A 20,227-nucleotide genomic window follows, 5' to 3' on the forward strand; every position below is an offset into this window, starting at 1 on the left:
TTAGCGCAGAACATACTTGCAGCAATTTGACAACAAATCTTCAATTGATCCCTTCAACTAATCCAGCGTATAGTCCGCCATGATTCATTAAATTTGTTTAAATCTTCAGCATTTGATAATAATAATAATAATAATAATAATAATAATAATAATAATAATAATAATAATAATAATACATCGTCGCTGTGCTTCGAAGAACCGCTATGTGATATTTTTGTCGAAAATGAGTTATGTCGTGCAAATAAACCTGAAAGCTCTCGGGCAACGTCCCTTATAATGTGGTAAGTTAATATTCAATTGTTTCGCCACAACAATGAAAAAGTATAGATTGATTCAGGTTCTCATCATGTACGTATTAATTATTGTATACAAATCCTCTATGTGCTTATAAAGGCGCAATAGGTGCTACGTAAACACAAAAATACTAATATAATATTGTTGAAGCAAGCTACAACAATGTCCAGTGCATAATATACGCAAAACCAATTTTATTATATTTTTCAAGTATTTTCGTGTATCTATATTTAGCAAAATTTTAAGAGTTCGGAATGTTTTTTGCTTCTCCTGAAAAGTTGTGGTTTTAACACACAGCGGTTCTTCGACGCGCAGTGGCGACATGTTCTTATTGGATTACTTTTAGTTTTAATACAATCAGTCTAAAGTGGTTAGTGTACGCGCCTTTGGCGTGGATGACATGGGTTTGATTACCGGCGGAACTTATATGTTTTAGATCCTACGTAAAGCTGCAGGTTCACTTCTCACATAGCCTCGCTGCTCAAAAGGACGCTAAACTCAGATGACGTTGAGTTACGTTACGTTAATACAGTCAGTAAGCGTTTTAAGAGAGGTATAACTTGCAGCTGAGAAGAAACATATCGTCCAAGTATTATATTTTGCAGTAGACACCAGCAAGAGAGATGAATAAGTAGATAGATAGATATAATTCTCTTAAGAAATAAATCATACAAGATAGACAATAGATTTTTTTACTGGATATCACAAGTGACAAGCAGAGACCTACACAGCATCCTAATACAAGGTGGTTAGGCTGAGTTCAGTTGATTTTGAGTTTAATGTCTCTTTCAGCAGAGAGGCTATATGAGACGGGACCTACAGATTAAAGGAGCAGTTCAAGTTAAAAACAAGTTTGGTTCAATGGAAAGAGTAACAAAAAATAAGAGACCTGTATTTTTTATATCTTGATAGGCAGTTTCGTTCAGCTTCTATAGGCATTTGTTTTTGATGAATTGTAAATGCTGACATCACGCGTGAGCTACGCGAGGAACTCAGTGTGAGTCAGCAACCACTCCCTTGTATGCAGCTGATAAACCTTTAATAGTGCAGGGGACTTAATAGATTGTGTTTTGGGTTCGTTAGCAGTCTTGCTTTGTGTTAAATTCTTGAGGGACGTTTTTGTTAGTTGTTTTTCCTACAGCATTAGTATGAAAAAAGAGTAGAGAGAGAGAGAGAGAGAGAGAGAGAGAGAGAGAGAGAGAGAGAGAGAGCAGTAATTACATAGTGTTGTGCGAAGCAGTGTTTCTTACAGACATGTTTTTAGGAGGCACTATCTCCCGGAGCTCTGAGAGTGTCCACCGGAGGAGGCCAAAATAATACGTCTATAATATAATAAAGATAATAGCACTGTATGAAAATAAATGTGCCTCCCGAATACTAAGTGTGCCCCCCCAGAACTTTTTTTCTGAAAGAAACACTTGTTTGAAGTAGAAAACATGTGTTAGTATAGCGCGTGCTGTGTCTGTGAAAGGAAGTAGAAATGCCTAACACCTGGTGTGTTGTAATTCTCGTGCGATTAAAGCAGAGGACATAAAGTATCTTTTTACGATTCCAAGTCGTGAGAAATCACCAGATCGATATAAATTATGACTCAAGAAAATCAATGGGAAAAAATGTACCAAATAAAAACACTCGTGTTCGAAACATCTTGAAGAGCCTGCCTTCGAGAAGTCAGGTTTACTGAAAGAAAAGCTAATGCCAGTGGTGGATCTAGGCTGGGGCCGGGGGGCCTGAGCCATCCAGTTTTTTGAGTGACGAAATTGATATAAGCTATTATTTAGATATTTTTGAAAGTTTTTAGTAAACATGATATACCTATCACAGTCTGGGTTCTGACTGCCCCTCCCCCTAGTTTTTACCATCTAGATCCACCTCTGGCTAATGCCAGGAGAATTATTTACACGCAAATTGAGAAAGAATGCTGTTCCAAATATATTATTGAAAGGTTTAGAATCCGAGCCATTAAATAAGCGCCGATCTATGTCCAGTTACCGACGTAAAAATATCGTACAAGACGCGATTGACGGTTGTAGTCAAGACGAGGCATTAGAGGGTAATAGCGACGATGTCACTCATAATTCTGAAGATACTGCTTTAGAAATAAGCTATACAATGTGAATTGGGAAGTGAGATATACCAACTTGTAGAAGGAATCAGGGACGATGACTGTTCCTCAAGACATTGATTCATCGTTTAATTTTTCTGTATGAAGTGACAATGATGATGAAACGGGTGATGAGAGTTGTTCCGCGGAGAGCGATGCGACAGGTAAAGTGTTTTCCGTTCGTATGCTGGCAAACTTTACAGATGTTATTTCATTTTTGCCTCATATGTCGCGCTCCTGTACATACCTTGTAGCACAAAATTATAGGGTCAGCGTTAAAAATTGCAACAAAACGTGAAAATGAACATACCGTACTTATGTTTGGCAATCGGAAGAATGATTAAAGAAAAGGTACTTAGGTGTTGTAGCAATCTCGTCCGCCATCTATTTACATGATATTGATTTCGAAATTTTAGTTCCTGTTTCAAACGCTGAACTTTTGCTTTGTAGGCTACGTTTTATAATATTATAAAAACTTTTGTGCAGCCCAATATCAGATATTATAATTTTCTACATGCAGATGATATTTCTGTCTTTGCAATCAGTTCTGGAAAAGGAAACCGCACGTAGAGCGTGCCACCGCACCTCTCACAAACGAAATGCTTGGCACTGTGTATGGAAGCCTGCTCTCGCTGCTTCACCACTTATGACGTCATCACAAAATCCTTTCTTCCTCTGTTACTCGCTAACGACTGAACATATCGCGATCAAACAAATACCATTCCTTTTAGAATGTTCAACTCTACAAATGGAAATAATTTGTAAAAATGCATTTCTAAGTCGAACTGCTCCTTTAACATGGAACAAGCACATGAGCTCCCACCGGGAAAGACGAAATTTGGTACCACTACGAATAGCTTGGAAACGAATTATCCAAGATGATGTTTGTCAAGTGTGTTGGAAAGATCTTAATCCAGCAGTGGACCAACAATTGTTGATAATTATATGTATACGTTTCAAATATAAATAACCCTCAGCACTACACTGTGATCCCAGTTCTCATTCTTGATATCTGACAAGCATTTAAGATTGTGAGCATTTGAGATTAAGAAATAGACACTTATGCCTTGTTCTGAGAGATATACATTTAACCCTATAAGACTTTCTGAAAACAAAAATAGTTAAACTAAAATTTACTGTTCTGGATAATAACTGGAAAAAAATTTACTTTTATATATGGGTATAACACACGGTTCTGTGAACTAGAAATATTTTAACAACCAGTTCCAGCGAACCGGTGCGAACCTGCTGAATAGCACCACTCCATGTGTATGGAGCATCTTATGAAGAATAACAGAAATAAATACATAGGTTATATTCATGAATGAAAATCTCAATGACATTTCCAACCAAAAATACAGACACCAGCTTGTTGGCAGTTAGGTGAATGGAAGTTATGAGCTACTGAACCTGTCAAAAAATACCATGATTGCGGACTGTTGCCAACACTAAACATTTTAGCAACAGAATATACCGATATCACGATAGTCATAGACATATATAATGGGTCGAAGTTTGCAATGTTACTAAGAATTTCTGTCGAACATTCGCTAAGTGTTTAGAATAATTTAAGATCCCGCTATGTAACGCGTCCCTCTTAGGTAATTCGGAACGGTGAAAATTTTCTGAAAGTTTGGGATATTCCACCTATAATTCGGGACAGGTAGTAACCCTAGTACACACCAATAGAAAATATATCCAGTAGCGATACTTTCATTTCTTTACAGAGGGGTATTTCCCCCTCATATCCCCGGTAATTCGAACAGTGGGTACAATAATTCAATGCCTGTTTATATTTACAGATATAACTAATGTATTTACTTTATGCTGCATACAATTATCACATGAGCTATGAGATTCAAATTTCTGTAACCTATCTGTAATGGACACCTCTTATTTGTGGACAAATAATTGTGTTCCATCGGTGTGCGTTATTAAGAGGTTTCACTGTATTCCGCTAAAACATTCTATAAATTTTCCAATTTTTATGGAAAGTAGTGCATGTCTTGTTCTAGATTATGGGCCTTGTTTTCCATTGATATCAGTCAAAGAGAAGAGGGAGAATTTACCTCATCTTATGGAACTCTATAAGCAATAACTTTCCGAAAAGTTACCCTGAAACATCGCATGTATTTTTATGCAGACTTCCCAATGAGCCTACACTACTTCGTTTGATTGGCTTCACCGAATATTAAGAGGGAAGATTCACTCTTAACTCTAGAATCATATTCTGAGGTGATTTTCATAAAGAAATCATGATATGCTCGTGTTGTTTGGCACTGAACTTAGTGAAAAATAAGGCCATAAAAATCTCCTAACAAATATACATTTCCCTCATTAAAACTACCACCACCATTAGTTGTTATATACTACACCGGTTTAAGCAATAGTTGTTTTTGACGCAGACAGAAAATAGGTTAATACAAATTAATGTTTGTAATACACTACAATTTGTTTAAAATAGTAGTGAAGTTCTGAAGTTATTGACATAAGAAAGTTTATGAGAGATTATTGGTTGCTTCAGTTAGGGTTTTGCGTTTCTTTCAGCAACAAGACTATATGAGACAAGAACCTACAGTTCAGCATGGGATCCGAAGCACATAAGCTCCTGCGTGTCCCGCCACGAAACCGCATACGCTAACCATATAACCACGAAGAATCTCCTGTTTATGAGAGAGATCCCAATAAGCAAGCACCTCTACAGTAGGTGTAAGTTTACCCTTAATTTTCCTTCATGTACTTAACTCTAGAAATACTCTCTGTGTATGGCTTTGCTAAGTGTAAATTTGAAGTTGTGATTGGAGTCCAGATAGCTTTGACGTATAAATCTGTATATGCTCAGGCCAGATGTAATAATGAAGGATGCACGAGAATACTTGCGTCTGTGTATGGCTTTGCTAGGTGTAAATTTTACCTCATGCTTGACATGTGTGTCAGTTTAAAAAGAATTTTATGGCTAGACTTATATTATGTATTATTGCCAAGTCTAAAACAAGCTTGCAATCGAGGAACTAGCAAGTTTTTTATAGCCTTGAGCCTTGGTTAGATCTGTAGCCATGTAAATGTAAACTTGTGCAAGCCTGCAGATTTGGTCTTGAAGGTTTCAGTAAGGCTATTAAAAGTTTAGAATGCTATTATGGGTAAAGGTGTAGATTTGCCCATAAATGTAATACCGGTATCTCTCTTTTATTTTATTTTCCTTAACATTAATATCACTTGAAGGGAATTCAATTGATTACGGGAGAAATATGAAATCTGACAATAACGTGAATTTACCTTTAAAATTTTGTAATATTGATCAAGAAGAAAAATTTATTGCTAAGCTCCACTTTAATAAAAACAGCTTTTAACTTGACACTTTGCTATTTACCTGATAAACATACGGAATGATTGCTACGATTTGATTTTGAGTTCTATTATAAGGGAAAAAAATCTCGTTTCTTTCTGGAATATATTTAAATAACACGAGAATTCAATTTCTAAGGAATAGGCAATTGTAAATTCGTTGAATAAATGATGCAAACGTGATGTGTACTTTCTCACTTTCTCATTCAAATGTAACCGATTTCCAATGCTTCTGTTTTTTTGTTGTTTTTTCTATTCAGTTTGTTGTATTTCAGTGTTACTAACTGCGAAGATCTTTGTGAAATATTAACAACCCTATTCGATTGTTTCTTTCTAATGGTTATTCCTAGTAGCTTAGGACTGTCTCTGACTGGTAATTATCTTCGTGTGGATAGGGAAAGGAGAGACAGTAAAGAACTCTAATTTATCAAATATTCAGCACATGTCATTCAAATTCTCCTGAAGCATAACGATTTTTATACTTCCCTCAAAGCATCAGGTAAATGTTAAAAAAAAAAAAAAAAAAAAAAAACTCTTGCAGTACGTTTTCTTCGAATTTTGTTTCTTGAAGAATGTAATTCATTTTATATGAGATATTGAACGAGTGTGAAAAATACTTGTAACAACCTAGTCTGTATATCCTATTATTAAAAAAAAAAAAAAAAAACAGAAGTTATCACATATCAACAAGCATATTTTCGGGTGAAATTTGCCAGTTTAATGAACGATTATGCCTGTAAGGCTAAGGAAAACGGATGATTAAGGCAAGTGAATAATAATGGAAGAATTGATCGAATGAGAATGTGGGAGAAAATGGGTGAACCCGAGGAAACCCACGGACACGATGTTGTCCACCACAAACTTACTTGGCCCGGGATTAACCGAGGGACCACACACACCAGAGGTAAAAGCTCTACCACTGAGCCTTATTTCAGGAGGGATCCGAAACTTTTAGGAGGGTACGCATTAAATACATTGATGAACTATATTAACAATTGTAAAATCACTCGTATAATTACACTAAATTTACAGAAGTCAGGATTTCGGGGATGTCCAAAACCTATCCCCTGAGTACGCCCCTGCTTGTCAACGGCGAGACAACACTATCATAGGTAAAAACGTGAAATTTGGATTTAAAAAAAAAAACTTATCTCTGTCCGAAACCAAGAAATAGTTAGGAAGGGAAAACTCACGTCAGCATAAAAACTTCGCATTAAAAATAACTAAATACGTATTTCGGCGTTTTTGTAAATGTTTACCTAACCAGCGAAGGAGTGCGGGTGGCCGTTTCGGAAGTATAGTACAAACAACAGTGTTTCTAACCGGATTACTTGTAATTAATCTATCATAGTTCTTTTTGTCCTGTTCGTAATAAACCACTTAACGCATATGTTCGAGTTAAGGCAACTACAATTTCAAAAGTTTTGTAAGTCATTTCTAGAATATTTTAAGGGACCTGCAAAAAAGTACGTACAATCTCCATATTGATTTGGCAATAAATTAAAAATAAACTAACCTCACTGTTGTACAAAGAAACACTAAGAACTCCGTAGCATTCGTGTGTAAGGAATTCCTATTCTTCTATTAACAAAACCTCGAAGTTCATCTTTGTGAATCAAAGTTATACTTTGGCAACTGCGCTTTCATTCTTTAAAGCAAGTTCTAATGTGTAGTTTTGAGATAAAACGTCTTCGAAATTGCGACCAAGTTGGACCATGTGATCTCCGATCGATTGTTTTGACTAAGCAGTGTCTTGAATAACAAAATTCTTTTGCATTGAGATCATTTTCGGATGTGCTGCAAAAGTCCAATCAGAGAGAAACTGATAATCTTTCACCAGCACACTCCTAACCCCTTCGAAAGAGACTTTTATCCTACTCTGATTGAGATGGTAGATAAATATAACTTTCTCTTATGTTTAACCTGCCATTATTTAGCATGGTTTGGTAATTTTAAAAAAATCAGTATTTCTGCCATATTTTGAAAACTTTCTTTAAAAGAAATATGCCCAATGTTACATTGGAGGGGAAAGAGGGATGATTAAAGTTTAAAGTGGGTTGCCTGACAATTGAAGGTTCTTTATAACTCCAGTGAAATTCGGAAAAAAATAAATAAAGTATTTGAAAAAAGAAAACAAAATACATTTTCAGGGTAAGTCTTTCAGACATTATATAAAATTAATGCTACTTCTGAAACTGATTAGAGTAAATAGATGTGTATTTGAATAGCACAATCACTTCCATAAGTTTTTCAAAGTATCAAGCTTGAGAAGAACGAAGTTTGTCTTGCACTGTTATCTCATTGATCAAAGATACCGGTGATCACGCGGCCTCTTCTTTACATCAATTCATGAAGAAGATGAGTGCCAATGTTAGGTACCAGGTTCAGTATTAACAAAAAAAAAAAAAAAAAGAAAAGAAAGAAAAGAAAAGAAAAAGAAAAAAGAAAGAAAGAAAAAGCCACCCAAGTTCCAACTTCTTTCAACCATACGTAGCACATTTAAATACTTTGACTTTAGCTGTTTAAAGATGATTGCCTATGTGGATAATTTCATATGTGGACAACAATATAGGGCTTTTCACATAGAGGAGGGATAGAGGCAAGTTTTGTTTCACAAGACTGTACATCTGATATGTTTGAACTATATGCAACTTGTGCTTACGGGCTAAACTCAGTCCTCTGAAGTCAATCGACAAATAATTATGTATTACAGACACAAATATAACACTAGGCTCCGATGTTTCAGTATATTGTGTGGAAAAACAGTTAATAGAATTAATTCTGTGTCACCTGAGACTTAGAGTCTGAAAGAAATTCAGAGGAAGTTCAAAGGAAATTTCTGTACTCATAAATAAAAGTTGTGAATTTATTATGTGTTGAAGCAATGATACTTACGCTGATGTGTTATAAATGCTTTTATTCCAACTCTACCAAAGGGTTGGATTTCTATGATCCTAAGAGAAAGATATACTGTAATCAGATTTTACAAGTCAATCCCGAAAGGGGCTATCCAATCCCATACCCGTTTAAAAAATGAAGGAAAAATCTTCTTCACCTCCTTTTGCCCCAAAGGGTTCAAATATATCGAAAAAATGAAATGAAATTTCTTTATTTAACGTCCCATGATTATGCTCTTTACGCTAGAGGAGACAGATGATTAATAAACGTAAAGGATTGTAAAATTAATTTTTGTGCTTTCAGTGGGATTTCAACCCAGAACCACGTACAGCAAAGGTACATGTGCTAGCCAATAGACCAACGGAGAGAACTTGCACGGTTCTCGAGTGGAAACGTATTGGAATTCTTCCTTGGCTAAAACTCGAGAAAATAATTTATTTGTCAACCGATAAAAATACACTTAAAACAAACACAAGCATCGCGAGCCTTAACTTGATTTAAACTTACAGTTACAAGGTATTGCGCAAGTTTCTAAGCTATTTACCCTTAATTAATCTTTTAATCATTGACATCTCATTTTTGCGTTTTACAGGTTGTTCCTGTTTTATAATGAAATAGAATAAAATGTAATTTTTTATCAATCTGCTTAGTACATGGTAGAAACTAGGGATGGCCAATTCCGGAATTTTTACTTTCCGGAATCCGGAAAGTAAAATCGGAAAATTCCGGATTTCGGAAAAATTCCGGATTTCGGAAAAATTCCGGAATTCAGAAAAATTCCGGAATTCGGAAAAATTATTTTTTCTTTTTGTAATCCTAAGAATTTTGTTCAAATGCAAACGAACAAATTTCCTTTTTGTAATCCTAAGAATGTATGATGCAAGTTAAGCTGAAACTTACATCCTAAAGTATACACTAGGGGAGACCGGGGCTATTTGAGTATAGTAAGGGAAAACTAAAAATTTCCAAAAAACGACGCACTTTAAAGTTTAGATAATCAGACCATAATCAACATACATTATTATAGTACAACATATTAAAGAATAAAGAACCTGTTAAATCATGGAAATTCAGGAAACGAATTTAAAACAAAAATGGCAGAATTCGAGATTAGCAAAAATCACGGGGCTATTTGGGTTTCTCAAGGGGCTATTTGGGTATTTCACTGTATCAACATTGTTTACATTAATCACATTAGCATTCATATATATTATTACATTATACCCTTTTATATATAACTTGTAAAACCATAAGTCAAAAGGAAAAGTAAATAGGTAGAGCAAATCTTTAAGAAAGGGTGTTAAGAATAAGTTAAGAATAAACTCCTTCAGCGTTCAAATAATACAAGGCTATTTATTTTCTTATCTGTTACATAATACCGTACACATACAGGTTCGTCTGCGAGTAGTTTGGCTTATCCTTTTTGAAATAAACATTTATAAAAGCAAAGAAAAAAGGCAACTCTGACAAAATGACATAAAAAGAAACGTCGTATACTTCTACATTTTCTGCATTAATTTTCAGTAAATAAAAATAACACACATTAATAATGAAAACTTTAGTTCAAATTTAACTTTTAAAATAAAAACTGAACTGACAATAACACCTGTGTTCAAAATCACGTTTAACTAGTAGTCCTATACATTAAAATCAAATGTAAGAGAAAAACCTAACCTTGTGCTAGAGAAACCTAAGAGAATTATAATTATTTTTTATACGAACATCAGAGAAATCACTGTTTCTCAAACTTCTGAAATACGAGACAATGAAAGTTATCGAGAAATGTGAAACTCAGAGACACTTGCCACATACAAACTGTTTTCTCCCATAAGCTCCAACACATATCTCATGGTACCATTGTTTACAATATTGGCAGCGAATCCACTCAACTTTACCGACTGATTCTTTAGAGTAATAATTCACATTGTAGAATCCGCATGGTACATTGTCCGCGGATTTATTCTGATCACTATCATTATCACGTGCAGCATACGTAACACTTGAGGTCATAGGCCTGTTTAGTATTATCTTCTTAATGCTTTTCGTTTTCGAGCTAGTTTTTGCCAAATCCCTTCACTAATTTCCGTCTCATACGAAGTTCTTGGACATTTTCGGAAGAAGTGAGTAGGCGAGTAGTTCGCTTCTTTTTCATGGAGATACTTTTGAAATTTTTTGTAGGAGTGCGAAGAATTTGAAAGAACGTCGATGTTGAGCATGATGGTGTTGCTGATGGACGTTCTTCAAATTCTGATGCTGAGGTTGAAGAGGGAATATCTGCTGTTGTTTTAACTCCTGCAGTTGACATTAAACTTGTATCTTAACGTAACCACTATCTGATAAGAAAACATGAGAACCAGGTGGTAGATTGTTTATGAATTCTTCTCTCATGCGCTGACCTTTAAAAATAACAAATGGTGGGATTTATTGTCCAACTGCGTTGCAAGCAACTATTACAGTGACAATCTCGCCTCTTTCGACGTCAGTGAGAGCAACCACCTCTTTTTTCCCCCTTCTTGGCAATGACCTTGCTTGGGTTGTTGTTAAGAGGAAAACCTGTTTCATCCAAGTTGTATATACGTTGTGGCTTTGTCTTGACACCAATCGTCGAAGAAACAGATTTCAACAGTTGAAAAAAGGTACTCACTGCTTCCTTATTAACGCCCTCAGCACGGGATCTTGAAAGTCCCTCAGGCTTTCGTAATGATATGCTCGGATGTATTTTCATGAAACTTGAAAACCAATCCTCACCAGCTAATCCTTTGTTTTTCCAAGGATGCGGAATTTGATTTATCGTTACATATCGATGCACAGCTTTTGGAATCGTTTCAGGGGTGCAACCTAGTCCCTTTTCCACAAGTGTCATAGTTCGCAACACCAACTCTTCCTCCTGTTCGTTTGTCAATACTGTGGGGTGTCCTATGACTTTCTGTTTTGCATTTTGAACTATTTCGTTATTATCACCCAAAGTTAGTCTCAACCTTTCAATCTGCACTTTTCTTCGCAAAGTTTCAAAAGGAACATTGCAGAGCTGTGAAGCTCCACGCAAACTCAAATCACCTTTTGTTACACTTTGTACTGCCTTTTCCATGTCTTCATTATTCCACTTGTTGCATTTATGTTTTGATTTGTATGTCCGTACCATCTAAAAAGAAAATAAAGTGTTTTGTTTTACATACATGACCATATGGGAGGCTGAATCATAATACAAAATTAAAATTCATAAATTAAATATATTCACACAAGTTTACACCTGACCCAAATAGCCCCCATTGACTCAAATAGCCTCATTTTTTTCGACTCAAATAACCCCATTTTGCTAAAGCTTACGTAGGAACGTATTACTTTTACACGAAACAGAGGAGAGCACCAAAACTTGCCGTTATAACATGTGGACATTCTGTTTTACGCGTACGGTAATAACTTTACAAATATTTTCATTTACACAGATTCAGCACCTTATGTCATAGAAACACAATTTTATATCAGAGCAAAATATGAAGTATTGCAACTCACCTTGCTCAGAATAGTCGCACATCCACAGCAAGCGATAAGAAACTAGAAGATCAAAGATATACACAACTTTCCCTTAGCCAACGAACTCACAACTGAACGTAGGTTCAGCGTACTGGTGCGCATATTAAATGCGCAGTGACCTTATTTCTTAAGTTTGACCCAAATAGCCCCTTGACTCAAATAGCCCCGGTCTCCCCTACTCAATCTTCCCATGGTTAATGAGATGTAGTCCATAAGTACGATGCACTCTTAATATTTAATTTTTGTTTTACTGTGATATTGTCCAGAGGTAATACATATATCACACTGAGATAAACAACTTGACAGAATGAAGATATCATACGTAGTTTTCCAGAAAATCGTGAGAAACGAATTTTTATGAAGTTAAAATATGCGTCGCTTGTTGCCAGTGTGATGCAATTGATAACTTTTATGCTGGAATAGTCTTATTATTATTATTATTATTATTATTATTATTATTATTATTATTATTATTATTATTATTATTATTATTATTATTATTATTATTATTATTATTAATCGTTTGTGTACTGTAAAAGAAAAATATGAACCGTTAAGTACTAGATTTTATCTGTTGTTTTTTGATATCTTCTAACAGTAATAACAAACTGCTTGTAAATACGCAAAGATTATCAAGGACAATGGCATATTAATGTAAGGACTACTGTGCAGACTAGCAATAAACAATAAACAAAAGTTCCAAAAAAAAAAAAGTAACTAACTTGGGCACGTCAGAATGTTCGCGAGAATATAGGGACCCATTGAGACTAGCAAAAACGTGGTGTAATTATTACTCAAAGGGCCGTACAATGGAGGCATTAACGTTAATGTTAATGGCACTAATGAGCACTTACTTGCTCTAACGGTTAACCTCATTTTTGAGATGATTCTTAGAAGTGGGCGTGTTGGCATGCAGTTAGAAGACATATCCATTATTTAAAAAGCACACGTTATCTGTGAAGTGCTAACGATTTGCGTCACTATCGAACACTAACATAGCACTAGCGACGTTTAAAGTCGAAATTGGAGTCTGACATAAGTGGCTTGTCAACTTCACGGACATTATATTTTCCTTGAATGCGAGAATTTTGCGCCCAGGAAATTTGCGCCCTACCACAAAAATAGGAAAAAATGCGCTCGCAATATATTTGCATTGGGATGTTTGCGCCCTACCGCAAAAAGAGGGGAAAATGCGCCGGCTATATATTTGCACTGGGATGTTAGCACCCTACAATTCAACTTATTTTTGTATTGTGTAAAGTAACTTCCACTCACACTTGAACTAGGCTTGCCTCTCATCGTCTCAGTGAGTTACTCCATCCGTTATAATATTCCGAACAAATGAAAAAAAATACAATTTTAGTTCACTAAAGGGCAATCCATACAAATACAATTTTTCATTATACTAGAAAATTTACAATAAAAGTATAAATGACTGATATATAATTATTTATTAATATAATCAAAGAGTATAATTTAATCTACAAAAGGCTGTTTGGCTCTACCCAGATATCTCTGTTCACAATCCTTGCGAGTTGTTTGGCTTTTTAGAACACAAAATATAGAAAAGAAAATGTAAAGTGAATGTAAAATCAGTTCAGTAATATTATCAAGAAAACTATGTACAGTGTGTTTACTTGCTGGAATTACACTTTAAACACACAATTGCGTTCAGTCGTTCTTTCAGAAAAAATGTTCCGGGGGGCACACTTAGTATTCCGGAGGGGGTCACTGCTGGTACTATTCTATTTATTATTATATTATAGACGTATTATTTTGGTCTCCTCCGAGGGGGCACTTTGAGAGCTCTGGGGAGGCCAGTGTTCCCCCAAAATCATCTCTGGGAGAAGCAGTGATTGCGTTGATCCGTTGTGTTCTTTTGGCTTATATTGAAGTTTATTGTCCCCTTATATAGCCACAATGAAAATAAATCACAAATGGCATGGTTGTGGGGGGAGGATTGTTTATGCTGTAATGTCAGCCCCTCCGAGCAAATGCGTAAGCTCGAATAGGTTCTTTTATTTCGCAGGGCTCAAACTTCCCGGTGGAGGTACATTGCAGGCGCAATTTTCCCTGTTCTTGAGGTAGGGCGCAAATTTCCCAGACGCAAAATTCTCGACACCGTTCGAATGACCTCGGAAGACTATATCTTTTACAATACTTTTTATAATTTTTTACTCGAGATTTCTTCATAGCTTCTTATTAAAATACTTACTAATATATCCTCATTTTATTGTCCTAACCAATCAATATGGGTATGTTGTCAGTAAAATATTTAGATTGATCGAGCCTCTGGTGTGTAACCACAGTATTTCATATCATCCCTCTATTAGAAATCTTGGCTAAACGAACCAATATATGTTGCCAATAAAATAGTTTAGAATGATTGAGCCCCTGGTAAATAATCACAGTATTTCGTGACAGACCCCCCCTTCCTATTACCATATTCTAGCTACGTGCCTGATTCAGCTAATTCTTTACATTCTTTACCAAGCACACATTTTCTAAAGCGGAAAATGCTCTCTAAATACCTAAGCTCATTATTTTCAGCAGATGCACAAATTGGGTAACATTCTATCTACATTAATATTATATATGTCGATTACTGGAAACCATTTCTCGCTATCTATTACCATATTTACTATATAATGATTAACGTTAAAACCGGAAATGGTTGATTTGTACCGCTTCCGGTTTGAATATTACATTCATTAGGGAACTCGATTCTTAACTATTGACTCTGTACATCGTGGCCAAAATTGATGGTAATCCATCAGATAGTTCTTGAGACTGTTTGTTTCACTGACGGACAGAATGAATATATGGCTATAGAGTTTTGATAAACTAAATTCGTTAATGAGTGATGATGGAACAAATATAAGAAAGGGAACCAAGAGTAGGCCTACCACCGGAAAAATTTTCGAACACAAAATTAGCCATCGAAAACCCACATGTCCTGGGTTAGAATACCATAGATGAAAACTCTACCACTGAGTCATCAATCACCCGCTTATTAGTTTTATTAATTATTATATTAATATAAATTAATGAATGCCTGCTTATGTTAATTATTGAACAATTACATTGTATACTTCGTAAAGTCAAAAATTATAAATTTGTATTTACTGTACATACAGTGAGCGCAGAAAGTGTTCGTACGCCTATGCTATTGAAACGAGAATGCCTGCGAAAAAGAAACAGAAAATTTAAGAAGTGTAATAACACACACAATATGAATACTGAATACTAAGCTTTATGAATATATCAATAAAGAACCACGAAGACAAGTTTAATGGTCAGAAAGTAAATAAATTCCGTAGAAAGTGTATAGAGTAGACGCAAAAAGAGATCGTACACCTGACGTACGAATACAAAACAAAGATACCACAACTGGGGTTCATTAGTATTCACCTGATTATACACCTCTGTATAGCATGACGAATAACAGAATGAGTTTAGTTGTGAAGAGGAGTGAAAAAACTGCACGGTGGGCTGTCAAAATGGGAAGCAACCGAACAGAAACAAATGAGGAGACAAGAAAAGTAATTATTAAATTGCATAAGAAAGGTACGTATTTGAGAAAGATAGCAAACCTTGCAGACAGGCCTCGTTCAACAGTACAAACAATAATTGCGATGTATAATGTTTCTATCACTGTGCGAAAAAAAAAAAAAAAAACTGGAAGACCAAGAGTGTTGAGTGAACAAGATAAACGTTACATTATTAGGGAAAGAAAAAAGGTTCCGAAAAGTAGTGCTGTGCAATTGGCAATGAATCTGGAAACACGCGGTGTTAAAGTATCAGCCAGTACAGTGCGGAATATTTGCAGGGTATCATGGTCGGATAGCCAGGAAAATGTTATGGGTGAACAAGACAAATCGTATAAAGAGACTAAAGTTTGAAAAAGAGTATAAAGATAAGGGATCAGGCTTCTTTCTGGAATAGGGTCATATTTTCGGACGAAAGTAAATTTAATCTTATCGAATCCAATGGGAGGCGTATGGTATGACGCAAGGTGAATACAGAGATGAATCCTCAAAATCTCGTCCCTAAAGTAAGACACGGAGGAGGGTCCGTGCTCGTCTGGGGTTGTATGAGTGCCTCAAGAGTGGGTCGTCTCCACTTTATCGATGGAGTGATGATCCACAAAGTGTATATTAACATATTAAAGGAAAATCTCCATACTAGTGCGCAGAAAACAATTTATTGTTCAGCAAGGCAACAACTCCAAACATACAGCGGAAAATACTCGATTGTGGCTACTCTATAATACCTTGAAACAGCTTCGCACACCTCCCCAATTCCCAGACATGAACCCCATAGAACATCTATGGTCTGTTCTGGAGACAAGAATCAGAAGGCACAGCTTCTCTACTAAAGAAGGCCTGAGAAAAGCTATTCAAGAAGAATGGGACATAATCAGTCCCGAAGCTACTAACTAACTAACTAACTCTATGGCCTATGGAACCCGGAGGTTCAATGCCGCGTTCACAAAAGCTCTCCACTGACTTCTATAGTTCCGAAGCTACAGAACTACGAACTACTACAGGTGAAATCAATGCCACGAAGACTACAGACAATCATTAACGCACAGGGTAATCCCACAAAATATTAAATAACGTAATATACTTTATAAGCATTAATTCAATCATAAGTGTACGGTGACTTTTTGCGTTTACAAAAAAGGAATTCTCTCTTTTCTTCTGAGCAAATAGTGATTGTCTTTGTTTGGCCTTTCTCTTGTATATAGAAATAAAATGTATGAATGTGTAGTCTTAATTCTGGTTATATATATATTTTCCACCTCCCGTTCTCATGCTAGCTGTTTTCAATATAAAGTATGCATGGTGTACGAGCACTTTCTGCGCTCACTGTAGGTATGTTGACAATAAGCGAATGTTATTAGAATATTTGTTGAGATTTCTTTTCCTTCACTGCCTTAAGCCTGGTTAAAAAGTAGTTTGCAGTGCTTTGGAGCAGCTGCAGGTGGGAACGCGATAATGTTTGAGACATACCGGCGACTTTTTTGTGTGTGAAAATAAGACCTTCCTCATAAAGCAGTAAATAACTGCAGTAGCAATTGTCTACGTAAGTGATAAAGACATATCCAACTACAAGAAACTAATACAGTATATTCATTATTGTGTTTCTCTTTTAACAGCTACTAGCCAGGGATGGCCAATTCCAGAATTTTTACTTTCTGGAATCCGGAGAGTAAAATCGGAAAAATTCCGAATTTTTTCTAAATTCCGGATTTTTTCCGAATGTCGGAATTTATCTGAATTCCGGAATTTTTCCGAATTCCGGAATTTTTCTGAAATCCGGAATTTTTCTGAAATCCGGATTTTTTCCAAAATCCGAAATTTTTCCGAATTCCGGATTTTTTCTGAATTTCGGAATTTTTCCGAATTCCGGATTTTTTCTGAATTCCGGAATTTTTCCGAATTTCGAATTTTTTCTGAATTCCGGAATTTTTCCGAATTCCGGAAAGTAAATTTTCCGATTCCGGAAAACAAAATTTCCGGAATCCGGATTCCGGAAAATTTTGGCCATCCCTAGTAGAAACTCAAGTGCGTGCTATGTTGTTTTTAAATTGTTAATTTTCATGCATATGTCATTATCCATAATACATCTGCATTACTGCATTCAATAACAACTATATAATTTATGGTGTTCTTTATTAAGTGCAAACAGTTTGGGCTACTTATAACATGTAAACTGCAACTTTTAGAAATCGTTGGATACACTGCAGGGTGACGCTCTCCTCTCCCCTGTCTCACCGCGCTTACCAAGAAACTGATGTAAACCAACAGCAGCGCCCTCCATCAAAAATCACACTAATATCCTAGTCAGGTAATACCTCTCTTAAAGGAGGAAAAGATTTTTTTTTTAATATTTAAAATTCCCCAGTATTTATTCAGTAAATGACCGATGTATAATTATATTTTTAAATTGAAGGTTTGCATTTGGTATATGAACTCCTAACTACATACAAGGGTATACGTATATCAGCGTTTTCCAAATTTCACTCGTATGAGGTAGAGAAAGCAATTTCTACAATATTAAAATTTTTGATTTTATATTTATTAAATCTTATTCTTATTCTAAGCGTCTACTAGCGTTAAGAAAGTAACTCTGCGTTGGAATTATTAGTTAAGCAACCTTGAAATGCAGCATAGGTTCGAAGATACAGAGTACAAAATTGCTTAACAATAGTAACTATTGATAAGAACTTATTCAAAGAAATGTTGTTTCCGAAATGCATATATCTAAGTTATCTTCAATGTAAAAGAGTACAAAACAATCGTAAATAGTAAACGCATTTTTTTAATGCAAAAGGTTTTCCTGATAATAGATGGTACAGTTAATATTATTATTGAGATTTATATTTTCCTTAAAGAATTCTCGTGACTTGTATCAAGAAACTAGAATCTTTTTAACTCTGCAAATATGCGAGGGTAAGTCAATAAGTCACTTCGATTTTTTTTTAAATTTCTTTTCAGGTTGGCTTTGCCTGTGGTAGGTTGCAGTCATCACATCAGTCCGCTTTGCGCTGTTTCGAGGTAACGATGGGCGCGCCATTCTCTGTGTGCACCAATGAAAAACAACGTTCTGTTATCCGTTTTCTGTGGTCTGAAGCTGTACTCGGACTGGAAATTCATAGAAGCCTTTCAGCACAATACGGAGATAATGTGTTCCCAGAGCGAAGTGTCTATCAGTGGATTGAACAGTCAAAAGTGGTCGAACGAGCGTGAAAGATGAGGAAAGAACAGGACTCACAGCTAGAGGAACAATTGATAATATTATTGAATAAGTCTGTGCCTTGATTATGAATAATAGGCGAGTGACTGTTGATGAAGTGGCAACCCATATGCAGATTAGTCATGGTTCTCAGTATGACATCATATATAACAGGCTCAACTTTCACAAAGTCTGTGTGACATGGGCTCCGGATTAAAAAAAAAAACTCAATGAAGAACACGAGCAAACCCACGTGAGAAACTATCAGCACTTACTGGATCATTATACTAACAAAGATGAAGCGATTCTCAGCCGAATCATCACTGGAGATGAAACGTGGATTCATCATTTTGAACCAGAGAGCAAACGCCAGAGCATGGAATGGAAGCACCCCGTATCTTCAGTTAGTAAGAAATTCAAAAGTCAACCTTCTGCAGGAAAAGTGATGCTCACAGTGTTTTGGGACTCAGAAGGGCCAATCCTGGAACATTTTCTGGAAAAGGGATCAAGAATAAACAGTAAAATGTACAGTGATATACTGGTAAGTTAAAGCCTGCAATTCGTAATAAACGCAGAGGTCGATAGTCAGAAGGCAATTGTTGTGTTGCATAACAATGCGCGTCCACATAACGCATCCCACACCGCTCAAACTCTTCAAACGCTGCGTTTCGAAGTGTTGGAGCATCCTGCATACAGTCCTGATCTTGTCCCGTCCGATTACTATTTGTTTAGTTCACTTAAATATGCTCTCAGAGGCCGTCGATTCATCTTCGATTAACAGCTCGGATTAAATAAAACTTTTTTTTTTTTTTTTTTTTTTTTTTTTTTTTTTTGCAGAGAGTATCAGAAAGCTTCTTCAACGGTGAACCAGGTGCATTGAAAAGCAGAGTGGCTATGTTGAAAAAGATATGAATAAAAGCATTGTACTCTTGTGAGTAATAAATAATAAAAATTGATTCCACATACTTATTGACTTACTCTCGTACGTTCCGTGTCTGCATATTACTTTTTTCTTACTATCTGTGGCTCTTACGTGTAGTGCAGAGCTGGAGAACGTTTTTCTTTGAAAGGCCTTATTGACAATATACAATTTCCAAGAAGGCTGCATATAATAGTTTAGAATAGACCTAATTTTTGTAGTTACTTTTAAATTTACTTATCTACATTAATCATTTACATGAAAATATGTAATATTACAACAGTTTTAAAAGAAAAAGTAAGAAAATTCATCATTAATTTATATTTCTCATAGACAATATTTCATAGACTATTTTTCGCAACAGGGTCCAAAGGCCGCTCTTTACAGCTTTG

Source organism: Thermobia domestica, chromosome 10, assembly GCF_964235325.1.
Source record: "Thermobia domestica chromosome 10, izTheDome1.hap1.1, whole genome shotgun sequence".
Lineage (NCBI taxonomy): Eukaryota > Metazoa > Arthropoda > Insecta > Zygentoma > Lepismatidae > Thermobia > Thermobia domestica.